The sequence below is a fragment of the Bos mutus genome, chromosome 6 (assembly GCF_027580195.1).
Source record: "Bos mutus isolate GX-2022 chromosome 6, NWIPB_WYAK_1.1, whole genome shotgun sequence".
NCBI classification, from domain to species: domain Eukaryota; kingdom Metazoa; phylum Chordata; class Mammalia; order Artiodactyla; family Bovidae; genus Bos; species Bos mutus.
The window spans coordinates 9,410,293-9,435,459 of NC_091622.1; positions in this window are offsets into that span (position 1 = coordinate 9,410,293).

Consider the following 25,167-nt stretch of genomic DNA (forward strand, 5'->3'; position numbering starts at 1 on the left):
ACTGACTCAATGGACATGCGTTTGGGTAAAATCTAGGGGTTGGTGATGGACAGGGAGGCCTGGCGTGCTGAGGTTCATGGGGTCGCAGAGAGTCATACACTACTGAGCGACTGAAGTGAACTGAACTGAACTGCTTGTGTACTCTGTATATTCTCTGCTCTTCCTATATATAAATACTTTATACTAATATTTGGTAAACCATAAATCTTAGATCTCTCGAATTATTTTAATCATCTCCTATGGGTTAGAATATCTTAGTTCTTTATTCTCCAAACAGTAAATCATTATATTGATTAAATTGATCTTCAATTACTTTAACGTACCAAACACTGAAACTGAAATATTTTCTAATTTCTGAAGTTAAGATTGCTTATGTTTTGATATTTTGGAAATGAATTTGGAGGGGTTATAAACACACAATGAACATTTATTTGAGGAATCTATTATTCCATAAAAAATACTTTCTTAATATATACTTGGTAATTTTGGCCATTTTGAGAATATATAAAAATGTAAACTTGTTAAAATTTAGTTTTTCTTAAGTACTGTTCTTTCAACAGTAACAGTGCATTAACTGATCAAAATGATTAATTTTTTCTCATATGATTTTCAGTTCAGTTCAGTCTCTCAGTCATGTCTAACTGTTTTCTACCTGATGGACTGCAGCACATCAGGATTCCCTGTCGATCATCAACTCCAAGTTCAGTTCAGTTCAATCGCTCAGTCGTGTCCAGCTCTTTGCAACCCCATGATTCGCAGCATGCCAGGCCTCCCTGTCCATCACCAACTCCCGGAGTTCACCCAAACCCACGTCCATCAAGTCGGTGATGCCATCCAGCCATCTCATCCTCTGTCGTCCCCTTTTCCTCCTGCCCCCAATCCCTCCCAGCAACTGAGTCTTTTCCAATGAGTCAACTCTTCTCATGAGGTGGCCAAAGTACTGGAGTTTCAGCTTTAGCATCATTCCTTCCAAAAAATGCCCAGGACTAAGCTCCTTCAGAATGGACTGGTTGGATCTCCTTGCAGTCCAGGGGACACTCAAGAGTCTTCTCCAACACCACAGTTCAAAAGCATCAATTCTTTGGCGCTCAGCTTTCTTCACAGTCCAACTCTCACATCCATACATAACTACTGGAAAAACCATAGCCTTGACTAGATGGACCTTTGTTGGCAAAGTAATGTCTCTGCTTTTAATATGCTATCTAGGTTGGTCATAACTTTCCTTCCAAGGAGTAAGAGTCTTTTAATTTCTTGGCTGCAGTTACCATCTGCAGTGATTTTGGAAGCCCAGAAAAATAAAGTCTGACACTGTTTCCCCATCTATTTCCCATGAAGTGATGGGACCAGATGCCATGATCTTAGTTTTCTGAATGTTAAGTTCCCAACGCATGCTCAAACTCATATCCATTTTGTTGGTGACGCCATCCAACAATCTCCTCCTCTGTCATCCCCTTCTCCTCCTCCCTTCAATCTTTCCCAGCATCAGGGTCTTTCCCAATGAGTCAGTTCTTCACATAAGGTGGCCAAAGTATTGGAGTTTCAGCTTCAGCATCAGTCCTTCCAATGAATATTTAGGACTAATTTCCTTTAGGATGAGCTGGTTTGATCTCTTTACAGTCCAAGGGACTCTCAAGCTTCTCCTCCAACACCACATTTCAAAGCATCAATTCTTCAGCGTTCAGTTTACTTTATGGTCCAACTCTCACTTCCATTTATGACTTTTAGAAAAACCATAGCTTTGACTAGATGGATCTTTGTCGGCAAAATAATGTCTCTGCTTTTCAGTGTGCTGTCTAGGCTTGTCATTGCTTTTCTTTCAAGGAGCAAACATCTTTTAATGTCATGGCTGCGGTCACCATCTGCAGTGATTTTTGAGCCCCCCAAAATAGTCTCTCATTGTTTCATTTGTTTCCCATCTATTTGCCATGAAGTGATGGACCGGAAGCCATGGTCTTAGTTTTTTGAATGCTGAATTTTAATCCAACGTTTTCACTCTCCTCTTTCACTTTCATCAAGAGGCTCTTTAGTTTCTCTTCACTTTCTGCCATAAAGGTGGTGTCATCTGCATATCTGAGGTTATTGATATTTCTCCTGACAATCTTGACTCTAGCTTGTGCTTCATCAAGCCTGGTATTTCACATGATGTACTCTGCATATAAGTTAAATAAGCAGGGTGGCAATATAAAGCCTTGACTTACTCCTTTCCCAATTTGGAACCAGTCCGTTGTTCCATTTCCAGTTCTAACTATTGCTTCTCAACCTGCATACAGATTTCTCAGGAGGTAGGTCAGGTGGTCTGGTAATCCCATCTATTTATGAATTTTCCACATTTTGTTGTAATCCAGACAATTAAAGGCTTTTGCTTAGTCAATACAGCAAAAGTAGATTGTTTAGAAGGAGATGTGTCTGACCCTTTGTGACCCTATAGAGTATACAGTCCGTGGTATTCTCCAGACCAGAATTCTAGAGTGGGTAACCTTTCCTTTTTCCAGGGGATCTTCCCAACCCAGGAATCAAACCCAGGTCTCCCACATTGAAGGTGGATTCTTTACCAGCTCCACAATGAAATCTCAAGAATACTGGAGTGTGTAGCCTATTCTTTCTCCAGAGAATCTGCCTGACCCAGGAATCGAACTGGGTTCTCCTGCATTGCAGGCAGATTCTTTACCAACTGAGCTATCATGTAAACCCATATGATTTTAAAGAAGATTTTTTTGTGTGTGTTTTCATTAGATATTCAAAGACTTAAGAATCTCTTAAAGGATATTTTTTTCTTACTTTAATACTAATCACAAAAGTTTTATAAATCAGATCCAACTTCATATAATCATAACTGTAGATTCATTGTCAGCTTAATTTCTTCCTACTGTTGTTGTTGTTTAATCACTGAGTCATGTCCAGATCTTTTGTGGTCCCGTGGACTGTGGCCCACCAGGCTACTCTGTCCAAGGGACTATTTCCTAGGCAAGAATACTGGAGTTGGTCACCATTTCCTTCTCCAGGGGATCTATCCAATCTACATGCTATATGTTACTATACTCTTCCCAACTACATAATGAGATTCATCACGCAGCCTGCTTACCACACTACACTTTTTGCAAAATGTATACCATGCTTAGTATTTGATTCATGGCTGCACTCTGTGGCCCTCAACTGAAGGTATACTTCTTACTGGGTCATGGTTTTTTTGTTCACTTGTGTTAAAAAAAAACACACTTCTTGTGTTTACAATTACTAAGGTTAATTTTCATAGATCTGTGACACAAAATAGAAAATTATGTGTGTGAAGGTCAAGTGTTACAAATCATAACTGTAAAATTCTTACTGATAAGTGATGACTGTTCTACATTTTATACTAATTTTTATTGTTATTAAATCAAAGAGGTGTGGTCATCGGAGGAAATACTAAATGCTATACAATCAAGAGTTAGAGCACTTTCCTCTCTAGAAGACCTTCTGAAATTAATGATGCATATATTTAAGATGATTCATTTTTACCTTTCTTGCCAAGCCTTGAAAAACTAATTTTCCAACCAAATTAAAGGATAGTCTTACTGCTGTCACACTATTCTACCTTTAAATTTCATCTCTTTCTGACTACTTTGCTCTATTCAATATTCCTGCTGAACTAGTGCCTTGCTGTTAACTCTTTAAAGTGAAGTCGCTCAGTTGTGTCTGACTCTGTGACCCCATGGACTGTAGCCTGGCAGGCTCCTCTGTCCAGGGAGTTTTCCAGGCCTGAATAATGGAGTGGGTTGCCATTTCCTTCTCTAGGGGATCATCTGGACCTAGGGATCAACCCCAAGTCTCCTGCATTGCAGGCAGATACTTTACCATCTGTAAAAGCTCTTTAGTGGATGGGAAATGACTTAAAGGAACCAGATATATTATTTTCTGAGATGTACTCTAGGGATGGATTAATTTTCTAGTTCTATGTAACAAGTTACCAAAAATTTAAATCACCATAACTTTTAAATATCACATCTCCTATACTTTAGGAATATGACATCCTCTTGACCAGATTCTCTGTTCAGATTCTCCCTGGGATGAACTCAGTAGCTAGGGCTTAAGTTCATATGGAGGTTATTTTTCAAGCTCACTTATGACTTGTAGATTTAATTTATTTGTGATCATGGGATTCAGGTACCAAATTTTGCTATTTATAACTGTCAACCATGAGTTGCTCTCCTCTCCTAGAGCTTATCCACATTCCTTTCTATGTCCCCCTTCATTTTCAAACCACAAGAGAAAGTCAAATCCTACTATGTGTCAATCTCTGGATTCCTCTTCTGCTTCCAGCCCGAGAAAACCCTCCTTTTAAAGAGTTCATGTGATTTTACTAGGTCACATATTATAGTTTGCCCTTTGCCATATAATTTACTAAAATCCAGGAATTGATATCTCCTATTCACAGGCTCCTTACACACAAAAAGCAGGGAATTTATACAAGGGCAAAGGTCAGTAGGGATCAAGTGGTAGTTTGAAGGAACAGGAATCTGGGTATGATTATGTTCATAGAGTATACATCTGAGAATGATCTATAACTTCTATGATGTTTTCAGAGCATTTCATATGAAATAATTTATATTAAAATGATTTGAATAAATCTCTTTTAATTTATTATCACTAATTTAGCATTTAGTTTCTGTTAAAAAGTTAAAATCGAGAAAGCATGCATAATCACTCTCTTGGTTATAAATCTATGAAACGTTGCTTTGGTGGGAGATCTGCTTCTGACATGAGCATGAGTCATCTTCTGCAAGGGAGATGAGTCTGGAGTACTCTCCTTGGTAGGAGATGAGTCTGGAGATGAAGGGACTAGAGACAGAGCCAGGTGAGGCCAAGGGCTTCTCCTCTGCTCAGTGGCCACCACCATCCTATGGGGGCAGTGGCATGTCACAATTGCTGAAGCAGAAGCCTGAGGGTTGGGTCCAAGCTGGCTTTGTTCCATCCAACTGTGTATTGACCCCACCCTCATCAGCAGCACCAGCACCTCATCCTCAGAAGGGAACAGCGCTGGAGTAAGAGGCTAAAACCCCACTTGGTTGGGGTCGGGGGGACAGTCCCAGCCACAGTCAGCCTTCTGGCCTTCCCAGGCACTGCTTCGTCTCCACAAGTGACAGTGATGGGGTGGATGGCCTCCACCCCCGCCATGTGCTGTTCTGGGTTGGATCTGACCTTGTCCTTCATTCCTGAGCACTCCTTTTATCCACTACAGATCTCTCCCTAGTCTGGAGTTGCATTGAAGAGCAAGATTGGCCAGAGAGGGCCCTTGAGGTGGGTCTTGTCTTGGCCTGTGTCAGTCCAGGCCCCAGTCAGGGTTTCAGACCACTCCTGATGCACTGAAGCCATACACACCAGCAATGGCTGCCCAAATCCCCCTGCTTCAGGTGCCATCCTGGGTCCAAGCTGGTTGTGTCCTTCATGACTGAGCTCACCCCTCAGCTGTGGAAGCCATTGCCCAATGTAGAGCTGAGCTGTGGAGCAAGCAGGGATGGATGAGGGCTTCCCTCTAATGGCTGTGCACCAGGGTGGGTGCAGAAAACCACTCAGACTCATGTGAAAGTTCATTCTGCTTCCTCTGCCTTATTTTGGGAATAAGCAAGTGTGTGTGCTCTTCAGAAGTAGATCCTAGGTTTCTCAGAGCCCTCCTGTTAGTCCCTCTCATTTTTAAACCATCTAAAGGGACTTGTTCTGCTTGGGTCAGACCCAACTCTGGGGCACCCAATATGTGGCTGGAACCATTCACTCCCCAGGTGTCTCTGAGCACATGTAACCTCCCTCCTTCTCTGTGCTCCCTTCCAAGAATGCAGGCCCCAATCTGCCCCTTCTTTTCCCTTCCTCCCCAGTTTCACCTGGGTCTTTCTTACAGCCGTGATCATATAAGAGTCTTCTGAATGCCAGTCAGTTTTCAGTGAGAATTGTTCCATGTGCAGATGTAATTTTGATACATTTGTAGGGAGAGGTCGGCTACATGTCTTCCTACTCACCATCCTGATCTCTTCTAGTTTGATTTCTTAATTTGTCATAACACTCCAGATATTTCTCAGATATAATGTTTATGTTTATATTTTCAAAGTTTATTTTACCATTACTTAAGTCAGTTTTGAAATCACCACGATTTGTCTTCTTTGGTAAATCAGAAACTATTGAAGAGTTTTATTAATTATAATTCAAACTTTCTGTCATTATTCATTCATATTTTAGACTCTTGAACTATGTATTGCCTAATAAAAACCTTTGATGCCATTACCTACACTCTCAGAGGGCACGGTCTTTGATAGTATTTATTTTATTTTGAATTCTGGGATGGCATTTCATATTAGGTTGTGTTACATTCTAACTTTTTCTTTATTTATTTTGAGTTTAGTATATACTTAATGATTTTATTCCCTCCTCTTTATAGTGAGCATAGAGATCCAAAGTAAACATGTACTAATATTTTCAACTTTGGGGTAAAAAAGGAATTTTCCCAGAGATAAGTTTTAGTTTTCAAAGTCAACGAAATGCTTCACTTCCTGCATAATATAATTTATTTTTAGAGCTGCATAATTTATTTTTGTTCTCCTTTCTCATGTTTGAATAGATGATATCTATCCAAACATGCACTGGGGAAAAAAAATACAGGGTGAGTAGAATGCCTTTATCAGTATCACCCTTCACTTTTTCAGTATCAGTTCCCCACCTAAGCTGTAAATCTGAAGTGTATTTTCTGAATGTATAGCCTATGTTTAGAAAATATTCCCCTAATGGCACCCACTCCAGTACTCTTGCCTGGAAAATCCCATGGGCAGAAGAGCCTGGTGGGCTGCAGTCCATGGGGTCGCTAAGAGTCGGACACGACTGAGAGACTTGACTTTCACTTTTCACTTTCATGCATTGGAGAAGGAAATGGCAACCCACTCCAGTGTTCTTGCCTGCAGAATCCCGGGGACGGGGGAGCCTGGTGGGCTGCCGTCTATGGGGTCACACAGAGTCGGACACGACTGAAGCAACTTAGCAGCAGCAGCAACAGCAGTGTTTATTGCAGAGTTGGAATCTTCTGTAGTTATGGTTGCATTATTCTTTCTTTCTTTTTTTTCTCTTTTACATTTTGAGCATGTAAGAAATAGTTAACACTTTTATACAATAAAGGCTACTTTTCTGAAATACATTGTGCTTTGGAATCTACTATACTTTGTCCCTACTTTCACTGATTTTCCTAGCTGATTATGCTTTCAAAGAGGCAATAAACCATATCCTTGGAGTTCATTCTGAGTTTTGTCATATTGTAAGAGAGTAAGCAGAAAAGTTGAGGAGAATGTGGTACAATAACAGTAGCATGGTTTGTACTAAAACACTTGACATGTGATAGGGTGCTATATTAGCTTCTAGAACTGCCATAAGGGAAAAAAAACGTGCTAGATGGCTTAAAAATAAAAATTCCACTTCTCACACAGCACTGGAAGCAAAATTCCAAGGCCAAAATGTCCTTCTGAAACCCCTTCTCTCGGGTTGCAGATAGACACTGTATCCTCACAAGAGTTTTGCTCTGTGTATGCACATCACTGGTGTCTATTTGTGTGTCCAGATTCCCTCTTCTTAGAAGGACATCAGAGAAGGAAATGCCAGTAAGTAGCAACCCACTCCAGTATCCTTGCCTGGAAAATCCCATGGACAGAGGAGTCTGGTGGGCTACAGTCCATGCGACTCGCAAAGAGTTGGGCACAACTGAGCAACTATCACTACTACTGCTACCAGTATCGTTGCTTGGGAAATCCCACAGAGGAGCCTGGAAGCTACGGTACATGGCGGGGCAAAGAGTCAGACATGACTGAACAACTTTCACTTCAGTTAAGGACATCAGTCATATTGGATAAGAACTTACCCTAACAGCCTTATTTTAACTTAACTTTCTTTAACTTTGAAGGCCCAATGTCCAAATACAGTTATATTCTGAGGTACCTAAGATTGAGATCAACATATGAATTTGGAGAAGACACGATTTAGCCATGTTAGTTAGATGGTGCCTTGGCTACTTGTGTATTTATTTTTTTAAGATATAGAGCTTCTCTGCATCTTGCAGTAAATAAAACAGACAAAATAGATTAAAATTAACTATCTCCACCATTTTCGGACTTACTGTCAACTTTCTCTAGGTGTTGGCCTTTGTTCCACATTTGCCTTTAAAACGTGAGAGCAGTATCCGCATTAGAAACTTAACGGTAGCTTTGGAGGTACAATATGAGACACTACTGCTCAGATACTGTGTGAAATGGGAAATGTCATTTGTAAGATATTTTAAGATGGAATTGATCCAAATTCCCTATGGTGTTATATTAGTTTCTATTTTATCCCTTCTCAAAAAGTTTGTGAATATGGTTGTGTCAGAATTATCTCAAAAGTGTAGAAACTTTCTTGTCTCTTGCAAGTATTCTAATCAGAGATACATTCTTAGTTTCCTCTAGAGTTTCAAATGATATATACTTGAGAAAATGTATAATTGTTTAATCTTTTTTCCTCTTTACAGACTTTTTTGGATTGTTGTTATTCCTCTTAAAAGAGCTTGTCCAGCATAGCACAACACATTTCTAGAACCAAGTTGTCTGGGCTTTAATTCCAGGTCCACCGCTTACTCTGCTTTCTCATCTGTAATATGGTGACAACAACAGTACCCATTTCATAAAGATTTTATAATGATTGAAAGAGCCGTTACACACAGCGCATAGGATGGTCCCTGACAATAAAAATCCACATGAGATTTTTAAAAATAAATACTGGACCAGTGAAATTTTTCCACCATAATGTACAGAAGTATTAGGCTGTGAATATTCAAAAAATATTTCTATACCTGCTGATAGCATTATCCTCTGCCTTGTGTATTAATATGTGCTTCCTAATTTTCCTTGCTTTGTTCATTCACAGTCCTCTCAGTCCTCTAAAAATCAGTTGAAGTTTGATTAGTTTCATCTCAGATGCATAAATTGTGTAGTTCCTATTAAACCTTGATTTCTGACTCCATCACACTGAAGCTCCATCTAAATGCAGTCAGCCACTTTGGACCCAGATGCACAAATGGAAGTTTCTACAATGTTTCTCTTATTCAAGACCAATGCATAAATAATAATAAATAAAGAGAAACCCAACAAAATTCTACTTAAATGATACCATAAGACAAAAAAATAATGTATCACAAAATCCCATATTTTTGGATTCTTTAATTATTATCACCAACATAGCAGTTATTGCATATTATTTCTAAATTTTGTCCTTTGGTTCACTTTTGCCTTTAAAATATGAGGTTAGTGTACACCCTCAGCTTAGGAAAATTATTTGGTTATTTAGTCATGTCTGATCTCTTTTATGGGCCTCCTTCTCTCCCATTTGTCCGTTTTTCATGCATCCCATTATTTTTTGTTTCCATGAAGTAGAAATTTCCCTGGACACACTCTGAGTTCTTCCCTCTACTCATGCACGCTGTCATGTGGATGGATAGAGTGACCTACCAGATGAGCAAATTATTGGAGTTGAGTTGTATTAGCTCAGATCCATTTATTCTCTTTGAACTTTTTCTGGAGATTGAACCCTCCCTAGAATTTAATAACAGACTTGATCTATATGTATTTCCCATGTGGGAAGGCCCATGGGAGTTCCAATGCTTCTGCAACTAGGTGATTAGTCTGGTATTTAGAGATTGGATCCATAAAGGCCACCAATCAAGTTGCATCATCTGATATATCTTTGTCAGGATTATAGGTGTTATTTTGATCTCTATTTTTATTCTGTGTTTAATTATGTAATTTTTTTCTTTTAAAAAATTAATTTATTTTTAATTGGAGGATAATTGCTTTACCATACTGTGTTAGTTTCTGCCACACATCGACATGAATCAGCCATCTGTATACATATGTCCTCTCCCTCATGAGCCTCCCTGATTTGTGCTCCCTGCGTCATACAGCAAGTTTCCACTGGTTATCTAATTTTACATATGGCAATGTATATGTTTCAATGCTAGTGTCTCAATTTGTCCCACTCCCTCCTTCCCTCCCTGTCTCCACAAGTCTGTTCTTTATGTCTGTGTTTCCATTGCTGCCCTGCAAATAGGTTCACAGCAGCTCATTAAGCTCAATATCAGAAAAGCAACCCAATTAAAAAGTGAGCAACTCTTTGAGACCCCATGGATTGTAGCCCACCAGTCTCCTCTGTCCATGAAATTCTCTACGCAAGAACACTGGAGTGGGTTGCCATTCCCTTCTCTAGAGGATCTTCCCAATCCAGGGATTGAACCTGGGTTTCCTATATTGCAGGCAGATTCTCTACCATCTGAGACACCAGGAAGCACAAAAGAGGGCAGAAGACCTAAACAGCTATTTCTCCAAACATAAGCTAATAAACACATGAAAAGATGTTCAACATCGCTCATTACAAAAGAAGTGCAAATCAAAACTACAATGAGGTATCACTTCACACCTGTAAGAATGGCCATCATCAAAATATCTACAAACAATAAATGCTGGATAGGGTGTGGAAAAAAGGGAACCCTCTTGCACTGTTGGTAGGAATGAGGATTAATCATGTAAATCTTAAAAGAGCTAAAAGAACAAAGTATCAATTAGGGGTCTATCTGATGACCTGAATTTTTTTTTTTTTTCATTTTGCTCTTCATTTTCCAATTGTGTATTAAGATGTGTGCCCATTTCATAGAATTTTGACATATTCCTGTATATCTGGAGGAATATGTATATATATTTGTATATCCTGTATATCTGTATTTCTAAGTAGACCTATTCGAAGTAGCACTTACTTCTAGAGTATACTAGTAAACAAGAGAGGGTCATTTACCTAAAATAAATTGTTTAAATGATACAACTTTTTAAAGAAACAATTGCTGTTCAGTTCCTTTGATTAGGGATATTTATGAAGTACAGAAAATAGAGGTGGGTAGTAATATAGTTAAGACATGGTAGATAAACACAGTTTTGTTGGATGTGTAAAGATATATACTTTTTCCAACCATATCTTAATATGCAATAATGGTTTAATATTATGTCCAGAAAAGGTAATCTTGAGCCACAATGGATAATGAAGCATCAATGCTATGCAAGAAGGGAAAGAATCCAAGTTTAATGTATAAAAGTGGAAACTGGCAGGAATAATTTAAAGGTCACAGGATTGGAACTGCACTGGTTGTAAGACAGGGTACCTAAAATAAAACCATCGTCTTTTTCCTATAACTCTGGGTATAGCAACTGCCTCTAAATAATATATTTTTTCTTTAAACCAGGAAGTCCTCTGTCCTAGTTATTCCACAGTAATAAATCAACAAAATTTTGTATTCTTAATAAGGTGCCATCTTTCTTAAGACAACTAGATGGAGGTGCCATTCTTCTGAGCTGCAAGCAAAAAACTGATTCTTGGGATGCTTATATTACCTGGATTTTATTTTCCTATTATGCTATACCCTGTATTTGTTGTGTAGACATTTAGAAAGTAAAATGTATTTATATAACATACACCCACATATCACATGCTAAGGGTATGGAATTATTAATTGCTGGTTGACATCACTAAATAGTCATTGTGTAAGAATTTCTTTCACCTAAGTGTCTGAATGTTTAATTCTCAAGCCATGTATCTCAGTTCTTTTATGAAGAATTCTAGAAAAGAGAACTTTTAAAGCATGGATTTTTTTAGCAACAATTTTCTAAGTGAAAATGAATATACCATTCACTAAAAATCAATTAAAGACATATAACTGATTTTTGTGAATGACCTATTTTAAGAAAGTCTATAAAAATATGATATTGTAATGACCTGGAAGAAGAAGTATATTAGGACAAAGCCAAAATTTATACTGCAACTAAATAAAAATTAAGGATTTCTTTTCATCAAAATATAATGTAAATTATTGGAAAGATATACAAAAACTATGAGAGATTCTACAATATTTATAATATGCACATGAGTTCTATGCAACACATATAAACAACTCCTAAGAATCAATAAAAAGTAGCAACAAATTAGGAAAAGGAGCAAAAAGACATAAGCAGACATTACACAGAAGAGGAAACACAAATGATCAATATTGCATGGAAATTTTTGTTCAACTTCATTTGTAATTAGGAATTGAAATTTTAAGACATACAGTAAGATAATATTTCATTCACAACAAGCTGGCAGAAGCATATGAAGCCTCTGATACAAAGGTTTCATCAGTATGCTCTTGGGAGGAAATTGTTACATGTGTTTCAGAAGATATTTTTTGCATTAACTGTTATATTTGAAGATACATGTACTCTTTGACTTATTGCCCAGACATACCTGTGAAATGCTCTTTCACCTGTTCCTCAGAACAAATGTTCAAGAATAATCAGAGGATAACTTTCTGTAATAAAAAAGGAGAGATCATAAGCCATTGTCACTTAACAATGTAGTGTATGAATACATTGTGGTATACCCATGTGGTGGATTACTTTGTAGACATAAGTGCAGCGATATAAATCTTTAATTCTGATATTGCTTTTATACTGATAATTTGTTTAGTCACTAAATTGTGTCCAGCTCTTTTGCTACCCCATGGAATGTAGCCCGCCAGGATCCTCTGTCCATGGAATTTCCCAGCCAAGAATATTGGAGTGGGTTGCCATTGCCAGCATTGATTTTATTAATAATCATGGCATTAAGTAATAAAAAAAAAAACTTGTCTTTATTTCCTATATGATGTTACTTATAATAGAATTTTTAAAATAGGTAAAATAAATAAACTATGAAAATAAATAACATATATCAGTACATGAACCGTGAACTTTCTGATGTTCAAGCTGGTTTTAGAAAAGGAACCAGAGATCAAATTGCCAACATCCACTGGATCATTGAAAAAGCAAGAGAGTTCCAGAAAAACATCTATTTCTGCTTTATTGACTAGGCCAAAGCCTTTGACTGTGTGGATCACAATAAACTGTGGAAAATTCTGCAAGAGATGGGAATACCAGACCACCTGACCTGCCTCTTGAGAAATCTGTATGCAGGTCAGGGCGCAACAGTTAGAACTGGACATGGAACAACAGACTGGTTCCAAATAGGAAAAGGTGTATGTCAAGGCTCTATATTGTCACCCTGCTTATTTAACTTCTATGCAGAGTACATCATGAGAAACGCTGGGCTGGAAGAAACACAAGCTGGAATCAAGATTGCCAGGAGAAATATCAAAAACCAGAGATATGCAGAGGACACCACCCTTATGGCAGAACGTGAAGAGGAACTAAAAAGCTTCTTGATGAAAGTGAAAGTGGAGAGTGAAAAAGTTGGCTTAAAGCTCAACATTCAGAAAATGAAGATCATGGCATCCGGTCCCATCACTTCATGGGAAATAGATGGGGAAACAGTGGAAACAGTGACAGACTTTATTTTGGGGGGCTCCAAAATCACTGCAGATGGTGACTGCAGCCATGAAATTAAAAGACGCTTACTCCTTGGAAGGAAAGTTATGACCAACCTAGATAGCATATTCAAAAGCAGAGACATTACTTTGCCAACAAAGGTCCGTCTGGTCAAGGCTATGGTTTTTCTTGTCATCATGTATGGGTGTGAGAGTTGGACTGCGAAGAAGGCTGAGCCCCGAAGAATTGATGCTTTTGAACTGTGGTGTTGGGGAAGACTCTTTAGAGTCCCTTGGACTGCAAGGAGATCCAACCAGTCCATTCTAAAGGAGATCAGCCCTGGGATTTCTTTGGAAGGAATGATGCTGAAGCTGAAACTCCAGTACTTTGGCCACCTCATGTGAAGAGTTGACTCATTGGAAAAGACCCTGATGCTGGGAGGGATTAGAGGCAGGAGAAGGGGATGACAGAGGATGAGATGGCTGGATGGCATCACTGACTCGATGGACGTGAGTCTGAGTGAACTCCGGGAGTTGGTGATGGACAGGGAGGCCTGGCGTGCTGCGATTCATGGGGTCGCAAAGAGTCGGGCACGACTGAGTGACTGAACTGAACTGAACTGATCAGTAACTTCAGGTTATTTATTCCTGAAGTTAAAGAGACTATTATATAAAATTAAAAGGGATACACTAGGAAATCAAGGTTCTTGTAACATTTAGAAATTTGCCAGTGTATATACAGATATGGCTTAGTTATTACTACTAAAACTGTACACATAAAATATAATGTATTTTATATGTAAGATATACATGCAGTAATACTTTAGTTAAAACAACTATAAGAAAATAAGCAATATATAGTTTTGTATCCACATCTCAATGAAATTCCTGAAACAATATGGAATCTTTAAATATTTTTACCACTATGTCATATTAGATGCAGTGAACCACTACAGTTATTGTTACAAGATTTCTGTTACCTACTAATCAACAGTTTTAAACTGTAGTAGATGGATTATTCTAAAGTTCAGATCTCTCTGTGATATATATTATAAAATTCATTATATACTTTATATCTTTCTAGCTCTTAGAAATTTTTCTTGAGATGAAAAATGTTGATTTATTTTTGTTTATATCTATCAATATATATATACACAAGAAAGCAAGATTATAGGAAATCTCAGCTACTGTTTACTAAAAATGTTGTTGTTTAGTTGCTAAGTCATGTCTGACTCTTTTTGAGATTCCATGGACTGTAACCTGCCAGGCTCCTCTGTCCATGGAATTTCTCAGGCAAGAATACTGGAGAGGGTTGCCATTTCCTACTACAGGGAATATCCCAGAACGAGGCATAGAACCCTTGTGTCCTGTATTGCAAGCAGATTCTTTATCACTGAGCCACTAGGGAAGCACACTAAAAATGAAGTTGCTTCAAATACTTTGATATCAAGTTGAACATCGACTTTTTGGTTTTTCCTAAAGCACCAATATAATGATATATACCCGGGGCTTCCCTGGTGGCTCAGGCAGTAAAGTATTTGCCTGCAATGCAAGAGACCTGCATTTGATTCCTGGGTTGTGAAGATCCCCTACAGAAGGAAATGGCAGTTCACTCTAGCGTTCTTGCCTGGAGAACCCATGGACAGAGGAGCCTGGTGGCCTACAACTCATGGGGTCACAAAGAGTTGGACATGATTGAGCAACTAAGCACATAATTAAGGCAATAAGAAATATTCCTGATCAAAATAGGTGACAAACGTTTACAAATGGAGTTTCATCTTTACCTTTACCAAGATATAATACAAAAGTTATTCTAGAGTATATTTGAGGTTAGAGTTTTCATATAATTTTGCATCACAATACTTTATTTCCTAATATTCCTATAACCTTAGGCATTACAATTCCTTCAGAAGGAAATACATGTAGCTATGTGTACAGATGTAAAAAGTCAAACAAATATGTGTATAAATATGAATCAAGGCAAAGGAGTCAAGATTCAGATGGAGTTCTGAATGGTATCATATTATTATATACTTTTAGTTAAACAAAATCAAGTCATATAAAATTTAAATGTTCCCATTCATAGGGAATATTACTTCCTGAAATTTAAGTATTTTAAAATATTTTGATAAAATAATATTTCCAAGGATGATTGTGTAATAACAAAAAACAGGGCAATATTAAACATGCCTTTATCCTAAACAAGATATAAAGTTGGGAGTTGAAATATGTTCTCAATTTAACACTTTATCAGATTTACCCTGTTGAAAATTATAAAGCTTTAAGTTATATCATTCTATAGCTTCAAGCTACAGAAGATTTACTTTTCTTAATTTTTCAAACTTTCTGTTTTCTGGCCACATTCTCAGGCTGAGTAATGGAACTCTAGCTAAATAAGCACTAAGTAAAGAAAGCAAACTGAAAATGCTCAAAGCTTAAATTATGGAAAACATAAAATAGTTAAAAAGGTTTTCTAAGGAATACTTTTGCTCTTATATCTAGAATCATAGAAACAAAAACATGTCCAAACTAGCTTTAGTATAATGAGTTTTTTATAAGGAAAATCATACATTTCTTGGACTTCAAACAGCACAGCAAGATCTAAAAACCAATTAAAAACTACCAGAAAAAAAGTTTCCATTTTCTAACCACGGGTCTCAATTTCCTTTGTTTTTATATATATATATATATATATTTTTTTTCATTCTTGCAATTCAGTTTTTTTCTATTTACTCTCTTTTTGATCAACAGGACCCCCCAAATTTGCCTTCAATATTGGAGTTGTATAGAACTGAGTCACATTAGCTTAGCCTTGGTTCTAATCAATCTAACTTTCCTCCTGTTCTAACTCCTAATTTTTATGAGAAGGTATCTATTTGGTGGTATTCAGTTATGTACCTATCTCTAATACTTTATTTGTAGCTAGGATATAGGGTGTCTGGGAAGCTGTGTGTGGCCTATTTCTTCTACAAATAAGTGTTGTGAAAACAAAGTCTTGGAGGTAGTGATAGCCAGAGCTATGGGAGATTAAAACTCCTCAAAAAGGGGGACACCTTTAGTCAAACACACCAAGAGCAAGCTAAATATAAACACTGACAAAAAAATGCTGAGCACACTAAAGAAAGTTGGCATCTTGAAGTTGGAAAAAATTTATAACGCTAGTTCCCTAATCATTCTATCATCATTTTTCAACATCTCAGTAGTTTGTTCATTGTGTTGGAAAATAAATTGTTCAAATTTTTTCTTATTCAAAAAACCCAATACTAAAGTGAAGAAGGAAACTCAGGACAGGACTATAGGATAAAAATAATTATGAAAAGCCTACAGTTGATGATTAATACATTTTCTTTGTGTTAAAAGTTTTTTCTTTAAGCCCAATCATGGATATTTTGTTGTTTTTACACACTGTAAGTTCATCCTAATTCCTTCCGGGGCGGGGGGGGGGTGGGTGAGGGTGGGGGCGGGCGGAATTAGTAGGAGCATTTGAATGACAAGGAAGTGTCTGTTATAAGAAAGCATATATATTTTCAATACCAAACTACTTGCTCATTCTATTTTTTTTTTTTTTTTTGATGTAGGCAAATATAGACATATCAATCCCTAAAGAGCATTTGGAGTGAGGAGAGAAAATGTACAATCTTCATGAAAGTATTGATAGCTAAATTTCTTTTCAGTATTTTTTTGAGTGTTTTTGTCCCATCAGCTTCAATTTTTCTGAGTAGGTTCCCAATACTGAAGTTTAGTATCACATACCTGTCAGGAAATAAATATTAATTTTTCTTTAAAGTTAGTGAAAACGAAGAACAAACATATTTTATGTCACTACGTAACAGATTCAAATTCTACAGAATAATGCTTCTTGCTATTGTTTATTTTTCATAAAGGAAAGTGAAAATATTCTGTGTTCAGTAATGCACAAGTATATTTGAAAGGACACCATTCTGAATACTGTAAATATGTAGGTATGTACAATTAATTTTTTCTTTTAATAATTGCATCAAATTGTACACCTTAATTTCATTTTAGGCTTGCTTTATTCATTCCTACAATTTCTAAGTAGCATGCCGAAGACAAATGGGCAATTCATGAAATAAAATGTATTAGAAAGGATATATTTTAAGTAAATATCTTACAATATGATATGATAAAAATGAATGAATTAGGATAGATCTGTGTTCCAAGTTTGATTTCAGCATTTGCTTGCTCTTTGACTGAACAAGACCCTTTACATCTTTACATATCGATTTGTTCATTTGCAATATAATAATAATCCTGTACTTTCTCAACTCAAATCTGTACATTTCTTTACATCTTTGAAATTAGAATACATTATTTAACTCACCTACATAATTTCTTCACTGACAGGCAGAGGGTGAAGTGTAAATTTATTGCCTTTGCTTAGGTGAACTGAGCCAAAGATCAGAGACATCTGCCCATTTTATTGTTAATTCAGTTAGTGTATTTGCTTCCATTGCAAGGCTATGGTTTTTCCTGTGGTCATGTATGGATGTGAGAGCTGGACTGTGAAGAAGGCTGAGCGCCGAAGAATTGATGCTTTTGAACTGTGGTGTTGGAGAAGACTCTTGAGAGTCCCTTGGACTGCAAGGAGATCCAACCAGTCCATTCTGAAGGAGATCAGCCCTGGGATTTCTTTGGAGGGAATGATGCTAAAGCTGAAACTCCAGTACTTTGGCCACCTCATGCGAAGAGTTGATTCATTGGAAAAGATTGTGATGCTGGGAGGGATTGGGGGCAGGAGGAGATGGGGCCAACAGAGGATGAGATGGCTGGATGGTATCACTGACTCGATGGACGTGAGTCTGAGTGAACTCTGGGAGTTGGTGATGGACAGGGAGGCCTGGCGTGCTGTGATTCATGGGGTCGTAAAGAGTCGGACACGACTGAGTGAATGATCTGATCTGATCTGATATGATATGATAAAAATTGCCAGTGACTTGGTAGCAGTCAGAGCTAAGAAAGATAAATGAGAATGATTTCAAAAACTATTAATGAGGTGTTGAATATCCATCAAAATACAAATTGGCCTTCAAGATAGGTTAATCATAGGCATCCTAAAACTAAAATAAGGAGACATAAAATTACAACCTTAAATGACAGAATTTGTCCAATAGCAAATGGAAATAAGCCATACATATTCTCCAGTGTGCTTTAGGTCAACCTACTCAGTTTCATAAAAGAAATCAGTCCTAAATATTCATTGGAAGGACTGATGCCGAAGCTGAAACTCCAATACTTTGGTCACCTGATGTGAAGAACTGACTCATTGGAAAGACCCTGGTGCTGGGAAAGATTGAAGGTGGAAGGAGAAGGGGATGACAGAGGATGAGATGGTTGGATGGCACCACCTACTTGCTGGACACGAGTTTGAGCAAACTCAGGGAGTTGGTGATGGACAGGGAAGCCTGGCCTGCTGCAGTCCATGGGGGTCACAAAGAGTTGGAAATGACTGAGCAACTGAGCTAACTAACTAAAGTAGTTTTAATTTTAACAGCAGATATTTTTTTTAAAGGAGGAAATTTTGCTTTGCCTCTTCAATCATGGGACTCTGACCCTTAAGGGACAATCATCTCAACCACTTCTTTATATGCAAATTATATTTAAGTGTTTTTTTTTTTTTTTTTTTTTTTAGTAACTGCTAGATCTTCAAGCTGGTTTTAGAAAAGGCAGAGGAACCAGAGATCAAATTGCCAACATTTGCTGGATCATCGAAAAAGCACGAGTTCCAGAAAAACATTTATTTCTGCTTTATTGACTATGCCAAAACCTTAGGCTGTGTGGATCACCATCAACTGTGGAAAATTCTGAAAGAGATGGGAATACCAGACCACCTGACCTGCCTCTTGATGAAACCTGTATGCAGGTCAGGAAGCAACAGTTAGAAATAGACATGGAACAACAGACTGGTTCCAAATAGGAAAAGGAGTACGTCAAGGCTGTATATTGTCACCCTGCTTATTTAACTTCTATGCAGAGTACATCATGAGAAACGCTGGGCTGGAAGAAGCACAAGCTGGAATCAAGATTGCTGGGGAAAATATCAATAACCTCAGATATGCAGATGACACCACCCTTATGGCAGAAAGTGAAGGACTGAAGACCCTCTTGATGAGAGTGAAAGAGGAGAGTGAAAAAGTTGGCTAAAAGCTCAACATTCAGAAAATGAAGATCATGGCATCTGTTCCATCACTTCATGGGAAATAGATGGGGAAACAGTGGAAACAGTGTCAGACTTTCTTTTTGGGGGCTCCAAAATCACTGCAGATGGTGACTGCAGCCATGAAATTAAAAGACGCTTACTCCTTGGAAGGAAAGTTATGACCAACCTAGATAGCATATTCAAAAGCAGAGACATTACTTTGCCAACAAAGGTCCATCTAGTCAAGACTATGGTTTTTCCTGTGGTCATGTATAGATGTGAGAGTTGGACTGTGAAGAAGGCTGAGTGCCGAAGAATTGATGCTTTTGAACTGTGGTGTTGCAGAAGACTCTTGAGAGTCCCTTGGACTGCAAGGAGATCCAACCAGTCCATTCTGAAGGAGATCAGCCCTGGGATTTCTTTGGAAGGAATGGTGCTAAAGCTGAAACTCCAGTACTTTGGCCACCTCATGTGAAGGGTTGACTCATTGGAAAAGACTCTGATGCTGGGAGGGATTGGGGGCAAGAGGAGAAGGGGATGACAGAGGATGAGATGGCTGGATGGCATCACTGACTCAATGGACATGAGTCTGAGTGAACTCTGGGTGTTGGTGATGGACAGAGAGGCCTGGTGTGCTGCAATTCACGGGGTCGCAAAGAGTCGGACAGGACTGAGAGACTGAACTGAACTGAACTGAATGTTCTATAAACTGACCAGTCTTGTACTCCTAAGAAACCATATCAACTATTTTGAAAAAAAAAAATTATGAAAATAATGTTGCCAGATGGATGCATCCGAGATATTGGGTGTTTAGTGGCTAGTCAAGTTTCATACAAATGTCAGTTTATTTATTTGCTTTTCTGTAACTTGGAACACATACTATACTATTTCTAAGTTTCTCACCTATACAATACAAATCATACATATTTGCTGCCATATTTCAAAAATAAAAAATATTGTATAAAGTACCTAGCAAATAATAGATCTATAAATGGTAACCACATGAAGCATTATGATTTCCAACCTTGTCGCATGATCAGCATTAAATTTAAATATTTAAAGAGTGGAAATTGATCTCCTTGTTAAGGGATGTCAATGTTTAAACATAATCCTAATTTTCTTACTGTCTTTGAATCTTATCTGTGTGAAAATATACGGGATAATGCCATTACAATAACACTGTCATAATATAGACTATGAGAGTCAACTTCTTTCTATAGAGAATGTAACATTAGTGCCCTATCTTTGGAAGGGGCACGTGCTCTGTGCTGTGCTTAGTCGCTCAATTGTGTCTGACTATTTGTTATTCTATGGACTCTAGCCCACCAAGGTCCTCTGTCCATGGAATTCTCCAGGCAAGAATAATGGAGTGGATTGCCATGCCCACTTCCAGGGGTCCTTCCCAACCCAAGGATCCAACCGAGGTCTCCCGCATTTTAGGCAGATTCTTTACCATCTGAGCCACCAGGGAAGGCTGAGAAAGGTATCAGTCAGTTAAGTTGCTCAGTTGTGTCTGATTCTTTGAAACCCCATGGAATGAAGCATGCCAGGCCTCCCTGTCCATCACCAACTCCCAGAGTTTACTCAAACTCATGTCCATTGAATTGGTGATGCCATCCAATCATCTCATCCTCTGTTGTCCCTTTCTCCTCCCACCTTCAATCTTTCCCAGCATCAGGGTCTTTTCAAATGAGTCAGTTCTTCACATCAGGTGGCCCAAGTATTGGAGTTTCAGCATCAGTCCTTCCAATGAATATTCAAACTGATTTCCTTTAGGATGGACTGGTTCGATCTCCTTGCAGTCCAAGGGACTCTCAAAAGTCTTCTCCAACACCATAGTGAAAAAGCATGAATTCTTCAGTGCTCAGCTTTCTTTATAGTTCAACTCTCACATCCACACATGACTACTGGAAAAACCGAAACCTTGACTAGATGGACTTTTTTTGGTAAAGTAATATCTCTGCTTTTTAATATGCTGTCTAGTTTTATTTTTTAGGTTATTTTTAATATGCTGTCTAGGTTTATTTTTTAGGTTATTTTCTAGGTTAACTTTTCTTCCAAGGAGTAAGTGTCTTTTAATTTCACGGCTGCAGTCATCATCTACAGTGATTTTGGAGCCCCAAATAATAAAGTCTGCTACTGTTTCCCCATCTATTTCCCATGAAGTGATGGGACCAGATGCCGTGATCTTCGTTTTCTGAATGTTGATCTTTAAGCCAACTTTTTCACTCTCCTCTTTCACTCTCATCAACAGGCTCTTCAGTCCTTCACTTTCTGCCATAAGGTTGGTGTCATCTGCATATCTGAGGTTATTGATATTTTTCCCAGCAATCTTGATTCCAGCTTGTGCTTCATCCATCCCAGCGTTTCTCATGATGTACTCTGCATATAAGTTAAATAAGCAGGGTGACAATATACAGCCTTGACGTACTCCTCTTCCTATTTGGAACAAGTCTGTTGTTCCATGTCAAGTTCAACTGTTGCTTCCTGACCTGCATACAGATTTCTCAAGAGGCATAGTTTGGTATAAAAATAATTATGATTTCAGACCCTGAATTTTAAATAATTATAATGAGGCTCAAACACATTTTTATTAATCAAAATAGGAACCATTATAGTCAATACATTTTTGCCAATGAAATAAGATTGTTTATTCCTGCAGCATAAAACTCCATGCTTTGGGATTTGATAAAATCTGGAAAGCATTTTCTGCCTCCTGCTGGTTGTGGCAGCGTTTTCTCTACAAAAAAAAGGTGTTAACAAGATGCTTGAAAAAGTGGTAGTCATTTGATGACTGGTCAGGTGAATTTCACAAATGAGGCCAAACTTTGTTGTCTAGTTCATTCAACTTCTGAAGGGTTGATTGTGTGACATGTAGTCAGGTGTTGTCCCAGAGAAGAATTGGGCCCTTTCTGTTGATCAACACTTGCTGCAGCCTTGTAGTTTTCAGTGCATTTCATTGATTTGCTGAACATACTTCTCAGATGTAATGGTTTTTCCAGGTCAGAAAGCTATAGTGGATCAGGCCAACAGCAGACCACCAAACAGGGACCATGACCATTTTTATGGTAGAAGTTTGGCTTTGGGAAGTGCTTTGGAGCTTCCTATAAGTCTGAAAATTGAGCTTGTCATCACTGATTGTTATATAAAATCCAATTTTCATCGCATCTCACAGTCCAATCGAGTAATGTTTCATTGTTCCTGTGCAGAATAAGAGAAGACACTTCAAAATGATTTTTTTGTTTTTTGACTTGAGGCACCCACTTATTGAGTTTTTTCACCTCTCCAATTCACTTCAAATGCCAAATGACCATAGGATGGTCTACATTGAGTTCTTGGATAATTTCTCATGCAGTTGTAAGAGGATCAGCTTTGATGATCCTCTCAGTTGGTCGTTGTCAACTTCGTTGGCTGGCCAGTGTGCTCCTCATCTTCAAGGCTCTCATCTCCTTTGCAAAACTTCTTGAATCACCACTGCACTGTACCTTTGCTAGCTGTTCCTGGGTGAGATGTATTGTTGATGTTGCAAGTTGTCTCCACTGCTTTATGACCCATTTTGAACTCAAATAAGAAAATTGCTCAAATTGGCTTTTTGTTTAACATCTTTCCACAGTCTAAAATACATATACAATAAAATAGCAAGCAAAAATTCATTAGCAAAAAAAATAAAGCAAGAAATGCACATTAAAATGATGTATAACATAACAGCATTTATTTAAGGTTGTATTCCAATAGCAAATTTTAACAATGCAAAACAAAACTTACTTTTCCACCAATCTAATACTATCTTTAATTCAGATTTTTTATTGAATTGTTAGCAAAGTCATTGACCAACATGTCAGAGTGTTGTGAAAATCATGCATAATTTACTTATATTTTTCAGTTTTAATTCTAATTTAAATGAAAATAACAGGTTAACTTTATTTTTAATGCAATGTAGCATACTTTAATTAATCAAGCAGTCCCTGGATGAGAATGTTTGATGACACTATCCAATTGCTTTTATTTGCCCTTTAATTTTCAACTAGATCAATAGAGTCAGATGCAACTGCTATAGGTATTAAAACTCCAAAGTCTAGGGGAAATGGAGGGTAAATTGTAAACAAAATATTTCACTGGCATTGATTTCACAGTCATGCTGACAGAGTTTGTAAAAAAGAAAATTATCAGCTTCAGTGAATAAATTGCATCAGAATGGCAAAATAGACGGGTTTGATTATTTTGCTTTGAAAAGTACATCCATTTAGTCCTGCAAGTGTTTTTCAATTTATAGAAGAGTAAGTGAACTAGAATTATTTTTTAGTTAATGCCATAGGCACTTTGGGTCATTATCCAGAGTTAGTCAGGTTATATGACTGACTGGTCATTTTGTTACCTATGTTAAATAACCTGAAATCTATACAATTCATAGCATATTTTTAAGCACTGTAGATATAAGATCAATAACAGCTAAAGTGTACTTAGTTTGGTAAGATAGACTGTGTTGATTGAACAGTTTCTTATAATGGCAATCTGCTGAACAAAATATTGATGGAACAAATGTCCTTGAATAAAATGACTAATAAGTTTAGTAATCTATTGGTAATATTTTATTGCATTTGTCTCTATTTATATAAACCAAATGAACACAGTAAAGGCAATATCTAATTAATTTAGATTCAGATCAGATCAGATCAGTGCTCAGTCGTGTCCCACTCCTTGCGACCCCATGAATTGCAGCACGCCAGGCCTCCCTGTCCATCACCAACTCCCGGAGTTCACTGAGACTAGACTCACGTCCATCGAGTCAGTGATGCCATCCAGCCATCTCATCCTCTGTCATCCCCTTCTCCTCCTGCCCCCAATCCCTCCCAGCATCAGGGTCTTTTCCAATGAATCAACTCTTTGCATGAGGTGGCCAAAGTACTGGAGTTTCAGCTTCAGCATCATTCCTTCCAAAGAAATCCCAGGACTGATCTCCTTTAGGATGGACTGGTTGGATCTCCTTGCAGTCCAAGGGACTCTCAAGAGTCTTCTGCAACACCACAGTTCAAAAGCATCAATTCTTTGGCGCTCAGTGTTCTTCACAGTCCAACTCTCACATCCATACATGACCACAGGAAAAACCATAGCCTTGACTAGACGGACCTTTGTTGGCAAAGTAATGTCTCTGTTTTTGAATATGCTATCGAGGTTGGTCATAACTTTCCTTCCAAGGAGTAAGCATCTTTTAATTTCATGGCTGCAGTCACCATCTGCACAACTTAAAAAGCCATTGAAAAATCATAATTCACAAGGTAGTATATACAAAGTTATATTACTTTATAATTTAAATGCTTTTCAGGGATCAAACCAGCATTGCAGGCTACAGTACATAGGATCTCAAAGAATTAGACACAACTGAGAAACTAACAACACAAAATTCACATTCAAAAAATGTAAAAATTGAATGTTTGAGTTTTACATACAGTCATACACACAAAAATGCACTTTAATATATATTCCCATGAGTCGTGGACTTCCCTGGTGGTTTAGATGGTAAAGAATCTGCCTGCAATGTGGGAGACTGGGGTTTGATCCCTGGGTTGGGATGATCCCCTGGCGAAAGGAACAGCAATCCAATCCAGTATTCTTGCTTGGAAAAGTCCATGGACAGAGAAGCGTGAAAGCTATA